This window comes from Notamacropus eugenii, chromosome 5 (assembly GCF_028372415.1).
Source record: "Notamacropus eugenii isolate mMacEug1 chromosome 5, mMacEug1.pri_v2, whole genome shotgun sequence".
In the NCBI taxonomy this organism is placed as follows: Eukaryota; Metazoa; Chordata; class Mammalia; order Diprotodontia; family Macropodidae; genus Notamacropus; species Notamacropus eugenii.
Window position 1 is genome coordinate 49,953,973 of NC_092876.1, and position 15,521 is coordinate 49,969,493.

The 15,521-nt window shown below is 50.2% G+C and overlaps 1 protein-coding gene across 2 annotated transcripts in view; it reads right to left on the reverse strand.

Annotated features, from left to right (window-relative positions):
• CASZ1 (castor zinc finger 1) overlaps window positions 1-15,521 on the reverse strand; it is a 235,905-nt gene that overhangs the window by 117,250 nt on the left and 103,134 nt on the right. For both annotated transcript variants that reach the window (XM_072608836.1, XM_072608835.1), the window contains one exon: window positions 2,198-2,257. The gene's annotated coding sequence lies outside the window, so the exon portion shown is untranslated. The remainder of the gene's footprint in view (window positions 1-2,197; window positions 2,258-15,521) is intronic.

The following is a 15,521-nucleotide window of genomic DNA, read 5'->3' on the forward strand; positions in this document are numbered from 1 at the left end:
AGCTTCCTATGTCTTTGTTACTGAGGGTGAAGGGCCCCAAGATGTGACGCAGCTCACCAGAATTAGCCACAGCTTCAGAACTAACCCCTCTCTTTCCAGCGACCTCATTTTCTCCAAAAAGCAAGGGCCAGGGCCCCCCAAAATGGAAAGGGCTTTGGATCAGGAGGCTTGAGATCTCAGTTCCACTTTCTTGCCCCTGCTGATCCCTGTGTGAGCTCAGGCAAGTCACATCCCCAATCTGGGCCTCAATTTCCTCATCTGTAAAATGAAAGATCTAGACTTGACGAGCTTCTATTGTCCCTTCCATCTCTAAGTCTGTGCTCCTGGGGTCCAGGTTTGCTCCATACCTACTTAGGCATGTGATTTTATTCCTCCAGGCCTCAGTTTCCTCATTTGTAAAATGATGGAGGTCAGGTTTTCTCCCAACTCTGAAAAGCCTACAGTTTTTGGAATTGGAGGGAACCATGGGACCAGGGATGAGGAGAAAAGGAGCAAGGCAGGGATGGGGGGGAAGGGGGAGAATGAGAGAGGAGGCAGGGGTGGGGGCAGGGGATGGGTAGGAAGAGAAGAGAGGGAGTGGGGGCCTGAAGCTGAGGAAGCAGGGCTGTAACCAGGGTGGTGCTGGAGGCAAAAGGAGGAATCCCAGGGTCCCAGCAAGAGCGCGGGGCACAGGGCCCGGCCTGCCCTACACTGCGCCCGCCTGTGATCAGGTTTTAAGGGCCACTGCCCGCCAGCCCAGACAATACTGGGGGGAGGCTTTGAAGTCAGAAAGGGAAGCCGCAGTGGGAGCGGGCAGCGAGGGGGCTCCTGGGGGGAGGGGGCCCCTGGCAGGACAAAACCCACAGTCACTCCCAGCCGGGGGTCCCCGAAACGTGAGAGACAAAGGGAAAACAAACAGGTTTGGAGCGGGCCGGCGCATGGAGCTGTGTCTGGCCCCCTGCCCCTGCTGGCCGGCCTGGGATGATGGATGGCTGGGGCTGGTCTGCTCACCCTGCCGGGCCAGTCCTGATATTTACATAACATCGGCTTTCCACCGGTCACCTCTGACACCCATGATGCCCGAGGCCACTGGCCGGCCAGCTTCCAGTGCCGGTGGAGGGGGGGGCAGGGAAGGCTGTGCTGCAGGGCCAAGCAGGTCCAGGTCGAGGCCTGAGAGCCCCACGAGCCCCTGATGCCCCCCGCACCCCCCCTCCCCCCCAGCCTCCCAAGTATGGAAGAGGAGGAAACACACAAGGCCTCTATCTAATCTGGAGGCACACTGTAGGCACAGAAGGGACCATGGAGGATTGAAGATTTGTAGCTGAAAGGGGGCTGAAGTATTTTTTCTTGTGTAAATCTCTCATTTTACAGAGGAATCAGGTGACTTGCCTAGAATCACTTGGTGAACAAGTGCCCTTGGTGGGCTTTGACAGAGATCTGGTCAACTCCATCACCTGCTTGGTGCAGGTCTGCCCCAGTGAGCTGGGGGGAGATGGGGGAGGGGAAGAGCATCCCAGAGCCTTTCTCTCCCTCCCCATCCCCCTTTGGACAGGGTGGTGTGGGGATGCCAAGGGATGGAGGCAGAAAGGAAGGCCCGGGCTGATTTTAGGCCAGTCACCAGTATCCAATCATCCACCACCTGAAGCAGAGCGCCTACAGGACACACCATAGCATTACAGGACCTCAGAGGTCATAGAGCGCAGCCTTCTCATTTTATACATGAGGAAACTGAGGACCAGGGAGATGAAGTGAATTTCTCATGATCACACAGCTACGGTCTCAGAGGTAGAATGTGAGTTCAGGTTCCTCTGATTCTAAGCCCCAAACCCTACCCACTAGGGCACACTGTCCTCAGAGACAGGGATGCCCGAGCAGCACCGACCAGACTGGGCACATCTACCATGGCAACAGGGCCGGGCATGGCGCTGACGAGGTGGCCCAACCCTTCCTCTAGGCTGTGGCAGGTGACGCAAACCATCTTGCCCTCCCTGCTCCCCTCCTCGAGGTCCCCAGGCTCACACCCCTCTAACCCCGACCTTTCAGCCGACGTCCAGATGTCACCCAAAGTGGAGGATGCTTTGGTCCCTCTACCTCCGTCCTCCCTCCATAGGGGGAGGGGATGTGAGACGCTTGCCTTCTGCCGTCAGCACTGGGTGAACCTTGCCCAAGGCCCAGGAAAGTCTTCCTCCCCCAAGACAGACAGGCCCTGAGGTCTTACCTTTGGGGAGATCGCTCCTGGGCTGCTTGGTTGGTTTGTGGCTGGTGGAATCACTTCATCCTGAGGAAGACAGAGAGACAGGAACACCATTAGTCTGACTAATCTTTGTGGGGTCCTACTTGGGAGAGACTCGGGCACCAGCTGGGTGAGGCTCGGTGACTCCCTGGGCAGGCACAGGCTGGCACAAGGGAGTAGGGTGCCCAGGAGCAGCCCACCAAGGGACTCTGCTTCCCTGATGATGGCACGGTGGTAAACACGCAGGAAGTGAGGCTGTCTCAGTTGCCTCATCTGTAAAATGGGGCTGATAGCACCACCCACCTCACAGGGCTGTGAGGAGCAAATGAGATGAGAAAAGTGCAAAGCGCTCTATAAATGTCGATGATTGAGAGAGCCAGGGGGTACAGTGGTTCAAACGACGGGCCTGGAGTCAGGAAGACCCAAGTTTAAATCTGACCTCAGACACTTTCTAGCTTTGTGACCCTGGGCAAGTCACTTCACCTCTGTTTGCCTCAATTTCCTCATCTGTAAAATGGGGATAATAATACCACCTATCTCCCAGGGTCATTGTGAGGATCAAATGAGATATATTTGTAAAGCACTTAGCAAAGTGCCTGGCACACAGTACGTACCACATAAATGTTAGCTATTATTATTACTTACTTACTTACTACCTTGGCCAAGTCATTTCCCTTCTCTGGTCTGTAATATAAGGGGAATGAACTAGATCAGGGGTTTTTAACGTGAAATCCACGAGCTTGTCTTTTAGAATTATTTTTATAACTTCATTTTGGTAGCACTGGTCTCCTTTGCAATATTCTGTATTTTATTTTATCCATTTAAAAACGGGATTCAGTAAAGGGCCCTGTCATCCTCCCCAGAGGGGTCAAGGACACAAAAAAGATGAAGAATCCCTGGCCTAGAGGATCCCTCTCAGGCCAGTTCTGGATCAGAATCTTATAAACTGCAGGGTGAGGATGGTGGTCCGGTAAGCTGACAGTCATAGATTGCCTGCTATGGGAAGCAGGGTAGTGTAGTGGCTAGAGCAAGGGTGCGGAACCTGTGGCCTCGAGGATGCGTGTGGTCCTCTAGGTCCTCAAGTGAGGCCCTTTGATGGAAGACTTCACATATCAAATCTGGGGATTTGTCAAATGGCTGCACTTGAGGACCTAGAGGGCCACACGTTCCCCAACCCTTGTAGAGTTTGGGGCCCTTTGGGGCTACAAAGCCCAACCCTAGCACTTAAGGGACAGTGGGAAAGAGCTCTGAATTTGGTGCTAGAGGAACTGAGTTCGAGTCCTGGTATAGTTACCACTTATCACCAAGACATGAACCTCCCTGAGCCTCAGTTTCCTTCTCTGTTAATAACGGGGCTAAACTAGATGACATCTGAGGTCTCTCCCAGCTCCAAGCCAATGAGGGAACCTATATAGGAGTCATGATTCCTTCTTTACAGGAAAGGAAACTGAGGCTTACAAAGAAGTGATTTAATAATGCTAGTTAACACCAACTACAAAATGGTAATTAGTTAACACAATCATAGTAATATAATAGTACAAGTAGGTACAATCATTAACACATAGGGCTGTAACACACATCACGTCACTGGGTGCTGACTACAGCCAGACAGAGCAGACGCTACAGGGATAGTTCAGGGAGCATAATGAATGCAGGGCAGGTCCTCCAGTCAAGAAACCCGGGTTCAAAGTCCCTGCCTCTGATATATCCTGGGTGGGTCATTTTACTTCTCAAGTATTCTGCAAATTACCAAGAAGGTACATGGATTTACACTTCTGGGTGATCCCTGTACAGATGACATCATGGCCTTTTGAATGAGTCCAAGTTTTGTAGAACAAATTTCTTTATGAAGAGGATTTGTTCTGTGAAGTTTGGATTCTATCAAAGGCTGCACTTGAGGACCTAGAGGGCCACATGTGGCCTGGAGGCTGCAGGTTCCCCGTCCTTGGCTCTAGTACCTTAGTCCCCATCCACAGAGGTGTGCAGAGCCAACCCACTGGCAGAACTGGTCTTCATGCTAAGGGGGTCCCCTCTGACTTCCACTGAGGCCCGAAGGGAAGAGCTATCTCTGGGGGATGCTCCTGACTTTTACCCTTGGCCCCTGCTTGGGAGCTGGGGTTATTCTGGGTTTGGTTTTGTTGTCTTTTAGAAGATGGAAGTTCTGCTAGATTCAGGGAACAGATCTAATCAAGCTATAACCCAGGAAGAGAAAGTCAACATCCATGACTATGGGAAAAAGATGGAGTGGGAGGTTGAGAGGGAAGGGCCTCTTTTAGCTTGTCCTGTAGGGACAAGACTCTGGGCAGGCCCCGCCCCCTGAGAGAGAGAGAGAGAGAGAGAGAGAGAGAGAGAGAGAGAGAGAGAGAGAGAGAGAGAGAAGGGGAGAGAGAGAGAAAGAGACAGAGAGAGAGAAAAAGAGAGAGACAGAGAGAGAGGAGAGAGACAGAGAGAGAGGGAAGAGAGAGAGAAAGAGAGGAGAGAGAGAAAAAGAGGAGAGAGGGAGGGAGGGAGAGAGAGAGAGAGAGAGAGAGAGAGAGAGAGAGAGAGAGAGAGAGAGAGAAGGGGAGAGAGAGAGAAAGAGACAGAGAGAGAGAAAAAGAGAGAGACAAAGAGAGAGGAGAGAGACAGAGAGAGAGGGAAGAGAGAGAGAAAGAGAGGAGAGAGAGAAAAAGAGGAGAGAGGGAGGGAGGGAGAGAGAGAGAGAGAGAGAGAGAGAGAGAGAGAGAGAGAGAGAGAGAGAGAGAGAGAGAGAGGAAGGGGAGGGAGAATGCACTACTGATTCCTTTTTCCTTCTTTCTGTCCCCCTCATTTGTGTCTTATCATGATGCAAGAGGAATAGCGCCACAATTTCCTTAGGCCGTGTAATCCCCAAATCAGATTGGGGGGGATTGTAGGAGGTGAGGTGACCTTGCGCAGGGCTCCGGGAATGCCACCCGTGCCGCCGCCCGCGCTCCCAGTTCCCAGGACATATTTAGACAGATAACGCTAATTGTACTTGACATGCTCTCCTAAGGAGGGGCTTTGGTCCTCTTTCCTGCTTTTCCTGCTTTCTCTGGGCTGCCTTGGCAGAGGCCCTGTCAGTCTGCCCATGATCCTGAGGGTGGAGGCCTTTCCTGCTGGGCATGGGGTCTGGAGCTAGCCCCCCAGCCCTGCAAAGGCAGGGTGGGAGCATAAGCTCCAGTGAACTGGGACTGGGGCGGGGTCTGTCACAGAATTACACACCCTTAGAGTTAAGAGACACCTTGGTGGCAGTCTATTCTAAGCCTTAAAAAAACCAAACAAACCAAAAAACAGATGAAGAAACTGGAAGCCAGCAAGGGAAAGGAATTTGCCCAGAGTCAGAGACCAGTAGAACTGTATTATGGAATCATAGATCCAAACTTGGAAGGAAGCTCAGAAGTTAACACATCCAACAACCACATTTTACAGATTAGGAAACTGAGGCCCAGGAAGATCAATAGTGCTTTGTCCAAGGTCACACAGGCAGTAAACATCAAGAGGCAGAATTTGAACTCGGGTCCTCTAACTCTGGAGCCAGTGAACTTTTCACTACAGATCTAACGCTTCCTCTAATTCTGGTGTTGTCTCCATTACTCTGTACTGGCTTGTTCCAGCTCTGGACCGAGGTCTGGACTAGGGGACTTGGAGCAAATGCACAAAAGCCAAGGAACAGGACAAAATAAGGTAGAGGGAGAAACAGAATGGAGGGAAAGTTCTTAGCTGAGTAGGAAAAGTCAGCGGGGTTCGAGAGACAGTGACTGAACAGAGTAAAAGGACATGTGAGTCTGGAGGGAGGTAGCATGGGGTGGCAAGGACGGGGTTGGCCTCAATCCGGAGCTCTGCACCCACACAGCCAGGCAGTTCACTGGACCCTCAGACTTCTCAACTCTTCTCAGTGGCCTAGCCCTCCCCTGGCCAGGCTCCCCCAAAGCCTCCCCCCCAAATGCACAACTCCACTCCTCCAATATCTCCCTTCCACCACCTTCCTCTCCCCTCCCCTCCTCTCCAGCAACTGTGCATTTATTAATTCATGAGGCACTAATTAGTTCTTTGTTTAATTTTGTGTTAAACAGACTGACCGGAATGATAACGACTTGCAGTGCTGCGTTACCGTCCCCAACCACCCCTGTTTTCTGACAACAAGGGAGCGCGCGAGACCAGAGCGCTGAACCCAACTCCCTTAGCAGTTGCACTTCATTAAGTCAAAATGTGACAAGAAGCTTAGACAGCGACTTGCAGATCTGATCACACAGAACAATCGGGCAGGAAACTTTCCAGGAGTTTGGGGGGAGGGTGGGGGTGGGGCTGTGTGTGGAAGGGGGAGGCCAGGGATACTTTCAAGATGGCGGACTCATGTGTCCTGGGCACTTGGTGTCATCTCAAAGGGACAGAATGGAGGCAGCTTCTGGATGGGACCCAGGGTACCTGGGAGAACTCCAGAGTTACACAGATGGGACCTCCATTTCTCCCTCCATTACTGCCCCTCATTCTCCTCATTTCTGGGTTTCTCTCTCGCTTTCTCCTTCTTGATGTGTCTATATTGAGAGGATTTGTTGGGCAGCTGAGTAACATCCCTGGGCCGGGTATTTCGGATGATCCATGGGCCTCCTTTCTGAGCTGGAAGGAATGAGTGGACGGGAAAAGAAATTCCACCATCCCTTAATCAAACCAGACTGTCTATAAACTCCCATTAGAACCCTAGACCTTATAGTACAGAGGCTCCCAGGACAAAGGGTCCTAGAAAGTTGGAGGGTCAGGTAGCAGAAAGAGCAGCTGGAAAGACCCAGGGCAGGCCTCCCCTATTCTGCATTAAGACTTCCTTAACCATAGAGATGGGATAGCTAAGTCCCCAGAAGAAGAAAGGTAATTATATTTCTCTTCCTCTCATCCCATGTTTTTTGGACCACAAGAAGGAATAACTGAGAAATTCTCATTCTCATTCTCTCTCTCTCTCTCCATTCATCCTGGGGCTTTTCATTTTGAGATGTCTTGCCCAGTTATTGAGGCCCCCAAGAACTCTGCCCAGGGCTAGGTCCTAGATTTTCTAGCCTGTGGTGTTCCTCTGTGGGCTGCATTCTGAGCTGACCAAAGAACCAAGATAATATCTAACATTTAGAAAGTAAGAAATCTCTATCTATCCATATCACTCCTACTTCCAACAGTACCCCTTGCTCACGAGGCTTCAAATGTCTACCTCTCCAAACCAAATACTGCTGACTTAGCCAGATATTACCTAGGGTCACAATTTAGAGATCTTAGAGATGATCTAGTTGAATTAATTGCATTTTACAGATAGGAAAACTGAGGCTCAGAAGCTTGCTTCAGGCTTCCATTACTCCAGGGCACTGCCAAGCAGAGAAGAAAGAGTCTTAAAAAAAAAACAAAACCAATCCCAGGTCTGAATTGGAATCTGTGGAACCTGTCCACCTCTCACCCCACCCTCCCAGCAAAGAAGACTCAAGCAGTTCCCCATAAACCAGAACTTGGGACCAGAACGGGGCAGGGGAGGGAAAAAAAACAAAGACATACAGGGAAATGAAAACAACCTGGGAAAATGTAGGCCTGGTGCCCCTCCCACTCCACAGCAGGCACAGAGAGCCTGTGTGCCCATATCCAGAGTTCCTTCTCTCCCCTTGGCCAATGCCACCTGTCCAGCTCTGCCCTGGGCCCTCCCTCCAAAGATGCCAGCCAGCCAGGTAAAGGGAAGAGGCTAAAAGGGAATCATTTCTTCTCCCTGGCCAGTTCAGAAGCACAGTGGTTTCAAGCCTCAGCCTGGCAAGTACTGAGCTGGCTTCTGCTAATTTGCTGTCAGGCTGCCTAAGCAAACCAATTAAAACTAATCATTAATTATGAGAGAGGGAGAGAGACAAGAGAGAGAGAGAGAGAGAGAGAGAGAGAGAGAGAGAGAGAGAGAGAGAGAGAGGAAAAGAGAAAGGAGAGAAGAAAGAGAAGGGAGAGGAAAGGAGAGAGAGAGAGTAAAAGAGAGAGGGGAAAAGAGAGGAGAGAGAAGGTAGAGAGGGAAGGAAGAAGGGAGGAAGAGAGAGGGAAGAAAAAGACGGAAAGGAGGAAAGAGAAAGGAAAGAGGGAAGTGAAGAGAGAGAGACAGAGAGAGAGAGGAGAGAAGAGAAAAGAGAGGAAAGAGAAGGGAGAAGAGAGAGAGAAAGAGGGAGAGGGAGGGAGAGAAAGAGAAACGCAGGAAGAAAAAAGAGTAGAAGAAAAGAGAAAAAAAGGTTAGGATGGGACAGAGAAAGGGCAGACAGGAAAGGAGGAAAGAAGGATGAAAGAATATTGCGGGGGAGCACATGAAGGAGGAAGTGGAGTCCCGATGAGCTGAGTAGAGGACGGACCCTTGAGAGAGACAGTGGAGGGAGGGAGAGAAGGAGAGAGGGAGGGAGAGGCAAACCCAGGGTCCAGAGAAGGAGAGCGGTCAGTAGTGGACCCAGAAGGGGAGAACACAAGAAGGGCGTACCAGGAGCAGTGCTGCCTTGCCGGTCCGTCCCCTAGGGCTGCAACTGCCTGAGCTGGGTTTCAGAGCATCCTACCCAGGGATGCCCGACTCCACATTTATGAGCGACACTCCACTGATTATGCAGCACCCGCTGGAGCCCCATGTCCCTGCCACTCCTGGCTGCCCGCTCCCCAACGGGCCCACGCCGTTGAGGCTCCAGGCAGCTGTCAGTGCCTCCCCCCACCCCGACCACCCCCCCTTTAGTTGTTCCTCATCCCCACACACGCTCTCTCTTTCTCTCTCTCCCTGCTCCAGCCCTTTCACAGGGGCTGGGGCCGGGTGGCAGCCCGCCGATGGGGGGGAGGGCCAGCGACAAGGGCCAGTGTCATGGAAACAGGCGCTTTCCCGGAGAAATATTCTGTTTGGTCTTCTTCCTTCATTGAGAAGCTGTCAGAAGGCTGAGTGAGAGCCACACCGCCCCGGGACCAGGCGTGACAAAACCTATTTTCTGCCTCAAATTTGATTGATTAAAAAACTTTTTAGGAAAACCATGTTAAAAGAGTTAAGAGAGGGGAAAAGAGGGAGAGAAGAAGGAAAGAGAGAAGAGAGAAAGAAAGCGAAGAGAGAAAGGAGAGAGCAAGAGAGGGAGAAAATAGAGAGGCAGAGAGGAGAGACAGAGAAGGGAGAGAGAGAAGAGAAAAAGGGAAAGAGAGAAAGGGAGAGGGAGATACAGAGAGAAGAAAGAGAGAGGAGAGACAGGAGAGCAGGAGAGGGAGAGAGAGAAAGACAGAGAGACAGAGGTGGAATGGAGAGGAGAAAGGCCCTGGGTAGGGGCTTGAGCAGTTACCCCAGCAATAACACCAGGGGACAAGTGTTAGGGCCCAAAGCTGGATTAACAAATTGTAAAGGTCAGAGGAAGCCAGAAACTTGAACACTGTGGTGATTAAGATCATGACAGTGCCCAGGCTAACGTGGAGTCCAGCAGGTGGCAAGGCCTTGGACACAAAGCTGGCTGGCCAGCCAGGGGGTCTCCAGCTCATTAGCCCACTGGAGGAAAAGGAGGCCAACCCACTGAGGTGGAGGAGACAGGCCAGGACAGTACACAAAGAAACTCAATGAGTTCAGAGGCCAAGTGGAGGCTTGTGTTTTTTCTACACACTTGCCTGGCTTGCTGGTCTCCTTGCCGTCCCAGAGTCCTTGGATGATCCAGACACAGCTTCAAAAAGCTTAGGGGGGTGGTGGTGGTGGTGGTGGTGGTGGTGGTGGTGGTGGTGGTGGTGGTGGTGGTGGTGGTGGTGGTGGTGGTGTGTGTGTGTGTGTGTGTGTGTGTGTGTGTGACAGAGACAGAGTGATACAGAGAGAGAGAGACACACACACACACACACACACACAGAGAGAGAGAGAGAGAGAGAGAACACCTTTTTCTCCAAACCTCTGGTGTGATTTTATCTACATTAAAAAAAAAATTCTGACATTTATCCACACCAAATAAAATAAGCATTAATATATACCAAGTTGAATGGGAGAGGATTGTACATAAAACTGCTAACCCCTAGTATGTAGAACCTGCTTTTCTTTCTAAGTATACCATGAAACTCAACATGTAACTTTCAAAGCTGTTCAGACTGTCTGTGACTCCTTCAGGACCATGCTTTGAACAGGAAAGACGACAAAGGAGCCTGAGACTTGAATCTTCCTAACCACCCAGGTTGGAGGCATAGCCTGGTCACTGCCTACTCTCCCCTTCTCCTCTTCCTTTCTTCCAGCAGTCTTCTGCCTCAGTTTCCCTATCTGTAAAATGAAGATGTAGGCCTAGGCTGGCATGTTCCCCCGATTCCTAGTTTGCCTTTTCAGGGATACCAGCTCTCTGCATCACCCTGGGCTCCCACTGGCAGAGGGAAAAGAGGAAGGACCACTGTCTCACAGAATAAATTTTACTGTCTCCAATCGGCAATGAGCACCCTTCAGAAGGCTGGACATTGCCTGATAGGTATCTCAGAGATGATCTAGTCCATCCTCCATGTTATATAGATGGGAAAATGGAGACAGAGGAGTCACTTGCCCAAAGCGAACCTAATTTTTGAAGGGTGCTGGGGGAACCTAGCCTGGCCCAGTATGGGCCCTAGTTTTCTTAGGCTTTGCTCAAGGTTTGCCTGAGCCAATCATGTTAATCGTCATGACCAAGAAGGTAGCAGGAGGGTTTCTCAGGCATTCCAAGAGCTGCTAGGCCATATTTAGTCCAGATTCCTCCCCCTTATAAGGGGCTCTCAGACCAATACCCTAGTGATAGAGCCCCACTCACAAACATGGCCAGACAGGCCTTTCTTGTGCCTTCTTGGAGTATATGAGGCCTAGAGGTATGCATGCGTGTGCATGTACGTATATGTGTAAGAGTTCTCCCACTCCAGGCATACCTGAGAAAATCTACCTGTCACAGTCACACACAAGCCACTCATTCTATCATCTGATGTTAACTGGGCGTCTGACCACGTATAAGACCTTCCATGGGCACTCATGGTAAATGATGCAGAGATGCCCAGAGGCAGTGGAACATAGGACAGAATCCTAGATTTAGCAGCTTGTGACTCTAAGCCTCAGTTTCCTTCTCTGTAAAAAGAAGAGAGTTGGACCAGATGACCTCTAAGGCCTCTTCCAACCCAGTATCTATGACCCTATGGAGACAAGAGAGAGATGATTGTGAGCTGGGGTTCTTGGAAGATGCTAAGCCTCATATTTGCACGTTTGAATAATGACCAGGAGAGTGAAGACCAGAGAGGTAGTAGGCTCTTTCTCCTTGGAAGTCTCCAAGCAGACGCTGGGGAATCACTTGTTGGAGATATTCTACTGGGGATTCCTTTGTGTATGGACTCAATGGCCACCCCACTTCCCTTCCAATGCTCCAATTTTGTGATTCTACAACTTTCCACGTTCCAATGGCTAGTCCCATCAGCCTTTGTCCTAGGAAATTCTCCAAGCACCGCCCTGGACATTTCTAGGTCTCTTCAGTACCCTGAGATCTTCAGGAGAAAGGCCAGAGATGGTCCCATTCATTCATCGGTCCTTGCTCCCACCTCCAGCCCTTGCAATGCCCACCTGCTTTCTGAATCAAAGCACATCAATACACCTCCCTTCACATCTGCACACGTAGGCTCTCTCCTAAGAATCCTCCCATACATACACCTCCCTCCCTTCTGGCCATCTCCATCCCTGCTCACAATCCATTCCGGACCCACAATTCCCAGCCTCATTTCCCGTCTCAAGGTCTAGCTGCCCAACCCTAGCCTCCTTCAAAGCACAGTTTGGACCACATTCTACCCAGCTACTCTCCCCCATCCCTCCTCCAGTGGTCAGCCAGGGAGTTCTCTACTAGTTGAAATCATTTGGTATTTCTGTGTATACACTGGGTATTTACTTCTTGGTGCATGCATTGTAGACTCTCCCCCTGTCCCATAAGAATGTAAACTCCCATCTCCCGTCTCTCACCCCCAGCCACTTTGGCCACTGTATCAGCTGAGGGAGACCATGAAGGATGGAGCAGATGTCTTCCCTATCCTCTTGGCTCCGGGCCTCCCTGCAGGGGCTGCCATCCCCTTGTCTCAGCCCAGGGCACCCAGACGACCACCCTACGGGGTTGGGGGTGGGGACAGCTCTGCAGCCGATCCATCCCCAACCCTTAGCCCCTCCTCCACCAACCCTGCTCCTGTACTCATGTGCACACGCAAACCCCCGCCTTGGCCCGGGAACTGTCAGGAGATCAACAAACAAAAGCTGCCTCTTGACAGGGAGTCATTTATATTTTAGCTTCGTTCCATTATCCTAACGAAGGCTTCATCAGCAGATGCAATATTAACAGCAGAAAATCAGCTCATTACATCCGGGGGGATTTCATCAAGGCGGCAGTCATGGATGCAGCTCCCCAAGCCTTCCAGGGGCCAGCATGGCCGTTATTTATTTATTTACTTCGTTATATATTAAATTTTTTTTAAGGGGAGGGGATTGTTTCCACATAATTGCACCGCATCTTCTATCTTCAATAAATCATTCGTATGTCCTGAACTGCAGACAGCTCTGCTCTCTGCCACAGGAGCCTGCCTTAGCCAAAATATTTACCAATACTGAAAAGTCATTAGAGTTGGGAGGGAGGTCGGGGGTGGATGTGGAGGTGAGGGGCTTACCTGCTCCACCCACAAAAGCCTAGCCTTTCCGGCTGCCTGGTTTAACCTTAGACCGAGCTCTCCCTTCTGATCTGGCCCTCTCTTCCTCCTCTGGTGAGCTCCTTTAATTAAATCCAACAAGTATTTATTAAGCACCTACTATGTGCCTGATGTTGGGATACAGACAAGTGAAACAATCCCTGCTCTCAAAAAGTTTACATTCTTATGGGACAGGGGGGAGAGTCTACAGTGCATGCACCAAGAAGTAAATACCCAGTGTATACACAGAAATACCAAATGATTTCAACTAGTAGAGAGTTCTCTGACTGACCACTGGAACAGGGATGGAGGAAGGTAGCTGGGTAGAAGGTGGTCCAAGCTGTGCTTTGAAGGAGGCTAGGGCTGGGTAGGTGAAGAGAGAGGGCATTCCAGGCCTAGGCAGAGAATGGGTTTTCACCGGCCCCTGGCCTACTATAAGCTACCATTTCAACTAGTAAAAACAATAATTAATAATTATGGTGATGATGTTGATAGGCAGCTAGGATAACAGGCAGTGGAGAAAGTGTTCGACGTGTATCCCCACCGTAGACATTAGCTTGCTGTGACCCTGGGCAAGTCCCCGAATAGCCCTCCACCTCAGTTTCTTCATCTGAAAAATGGGGATAATAAAAGGACTGACCTTCCAGAGTTCTTGTCAGGATCAAATTAGGCAGAATTTGAGCTGAGGTTCTCTGACCCCAGAGTCAGAGTTCTTTTCTCTGTACCATTCCTGCCTTTTTCTGTCCTACAGAGGCTTCTAAGAGGAAGGATTTAGAACAGGAAGGAAATCTAAACAAATCCAATCCCCTCATTTTACTGAAGCTCTGGGAGGGGAAATAATTATGCCTAAGGTCACAGAGGCAGAATTTGAACCCAAGACTTCTGGATTCAGTTCTGGGCTTCTTTCAACTGTACCATGCAGTTGCTTGGGTTTCACCTATCTCTTCTGCTCCTTACAACATTGGTGGGTGAGGTAAGGCAGGGCTGGCCCTTGCTTGCCCCAGCTCAGTTTCTAAAAGCCCCTGCTCACCAACCTCCAGAGAAGCAGCCTAGCAGCGCCTAGCCATCCTAGCCTGGGGATGCTCTCACGGGTTTTCCCAGCAGGGGCTGGATTTCCGCCCAGCCGGGAATGTGCTCCCAGGACGCCGCCGCCGGCTCTAATCTCCCCTGAGCCCCTACAGAATTAAGCTCCAGTTTGTCCGACAACATCCCCAAAGTTTCAGGAATTCAGGGCAGACTCTCTAATCAGGCTGTGGGACAAAGGTCTGGCCTGACCCTGTCACTCCCATTTACTCTTTCTGTCTATCTCATGGCTTTGGCCTTTCTGGAGCCCCTTCCCTCTTTGCTTTTCCCCCTCCCCGCTCCTGGCCCCTGCCTCACTCCAAACTGCCGGTCATTCCCCATCCCTGGGCAGCTGGGATAATTCTGATCTTCCAATGTCCAAAGAAAAACTTTCTCCAGAGGAAATCTAGCTTGGGAAGCCCTGATCATCCCACTACCTCTGCCACCCACCTAGGGGTTCAGGATGGCTTGATCCCCTAAGAGAGCTGTTCTTGGACTCTGGTCATGTCTCAGTAATTTAGAATGTTTGACTCAGTACCACAGAGGCTAGGATCAATCCATCAATTAAACAATTAACAAGCATGTTTTAAGCACCAGGTACTGTGTGTGTGTGTGCGCGCGCGCGCGCGCGCGCGCGCGCGCGTGTGCGGCACGGGGGATACAATCAATAAGATATCCTCTACCCTCAAGGAAATTACATTCTCCCTAGGAAAGGCAACATGTGTGCTGCTACAGAAGATGACTGAGTACAAAAACACGAACTGAAATATATCAGGAGATCAATCAATCAGCAAGCATTTATGAAGAGCCTACTACATGCCAGGATCTATGGTAAGGGGGGGGAGGAAAGTAGAGGATAAAAAGAGAAATAGCTCCTGCCTTCAAGGACCTTACATTCTATTAATGTAATGTACCTGTTATATTAATAATTATATTGACATAATATGTTCTTCTAAATTAATAATTGTATTAATATAATAATTCTATTACATAACCCGTACACAAATAGATACAAAATATGTAGGACGTTGAACGTAACTTGGGTTTTGAAGAAAGTTGGGATTCTACGAGAGAAAAGTGAGGAAGAAAATGATTTTTGAAGGGGATGCAGAAATGTGAGGAAAGGTGAGAAATGAAATGCTGAGTCTGGGAACTGCTAGCAGGCCAGCTGGACTGAAACTAGAATGTGTGAAGGGGAATTAGGTGACTTAAAACTAGAAAGAGAGGATAGAGTAAGACTGACAAGGTGTGGGAAGGAAGGAAACATGCACTTATTAAACACCTACTGTATGCTAGGAACTATACTAAGCATTTTACAAATATTATCTCATTTCATTTGGGAGGAACTTTGTCGCCTGTGTCATGAAGGAGGGATGGTGAGGGAGTAACCTTTGTGGCCACAAGGGCTGACAGAGAACCCTGCAACCTGATCTTCTCCAAATAGCACCAAGAGATGTTGCAATGTAGCAACTGAGATGCTTTTGAACTTGGGATGGGCAGTGGTCTGGGTGCCTGACACTCCCCCCCCAGATTATAGGGTCCTGATGACAAGATGAGATGGGGTGCCCATGGGACAGGACATCAGACAATACCTGATAAAAGACAG